Source organism: Suricata suricatta, chromosome 12 (assembly GCF_006229205.1).
Source record: "Suricata suricatta isolate VVHF042 chromosome 12, meerkat_22Aug2017_6uvM2_HiC, whole genome shotgun sequence".
Taxonomy (NCBI): Eukaryota; Metazoa; Chordata; class Mammalia; order Carnivora; family Herpestidae; genus Suricata; species Suricata suricatta.
This window is the reverse complement of record NC_043711.1, coordinates 51,371,520-51,372,889: the sequence shown is the minus strand read 5'-3', so window position 1 is coordinate 51,372,889 and position 1,370 is coordinate 51,371,520.

Here is a 1,370-nt window from a genome sequence, read left to right as displayed (position 1 = left end):
TAGGAGATGCCGGCGTCCTGCACACTCATCTGCCTCATGTTGCTCACGTTGATATGAAAATAAAAAAGCCCAGTTAGGAAATACAGTTGACCCTTGAACAACACAAGTTTGAACTGCAACAGGTCTACCCACGTATGGATTTTTTACAGTACAGGACTGTGAATGTATTTTCTCTTCCTTATAGTTTTCTTAATGTTTTATTTTCTCTAGCTTACTGTAAGAATACAGTATAAAATACATTTATAAAATATGTGTTAATGGACTAAGTTTATATTATCATTAAGGCTTTGGATAAAAGTAGGCTATTAATAGTTAAGTTTGGGGTGAGTCAAAAGTTATACATGGGTTTTCTACTGTATGGGGGGTTGGTCCCCTTGGGCCCCATGTTGTATTAAGATCAACAGTACTAAACAAAGAAATTTGGAAATTGTTTATTTGTGATGGTAATTTTTTTTGAGAGAGAGAGAGCACGAGCAAGGGAGAGAGGCAGAGGAAGAGAGAGAGAGAATCTTAAACAGGCCCCATGCTCAGTGTGTAGAGCCCAGTGGGGGGCTTGATCCCACAACCCTGGGATCATGACCTGAGCCAAAACCAAGAGCTGGACACTCAACCGACTGATCACACCAGGGCCCCGTGATGGTAATTTTTGTGTAGAGGCTATTTGTTCTTTTCTTGGCGCATCCAGTCTGGTAATAAAACTGCTCTGGTCTGTATGGTGGAATTAAATCTATCAGTAGTTTACAGTGTTTGCCTCGTAGCCCTGTGACTTCCAGAATCTCTTCTGTCTTAGCTCAGGCTGCCACAACAGAGGACCATTGACCGAGTATGTAAACAACAGACATTCACTTAACACAGTCCCGGAGGGTTGAAAGCCTAGGACCAGAGTGTCATTATGATCAGGTTCTTGGCAAGGGCTCTCTTCCCAGCTTGCAGACAGCAGGCTTCTCACTGCATCCTCTCATGGCGAAGACAGGACCCTCTGGTGTCTTTTCCTTACCTTCTAAAGGCACTCATCCATCATGGGGACTCTGTTCTCACAAACTCCTCTAAACCTAATTACCTCCTAAGAGTTCCATCTCCAGATACCATCACATTGGAGTTAGGGCTTCAACATATGGATGGAGGGGACACAAGCATTCAGTCCATGGCATCTTCCCTGAAGACAAGTTTGGGAACCAGTGGGCTAGACCAGCACTTTCCCTGTGAGTTTTGTCTCTCCAGCGGTGGCCAGTCAGCCCACTTGTCTATTGAGTCTTTTACTACATGCCCAGCTCTGTTCACTACACTCTCTTTACTGTCTCCCTACAAGGAAATAATTATTAACTCCGTTTTACAGAAGAGGATCCTGAGTCTCAGCTAGGAAGAGATGG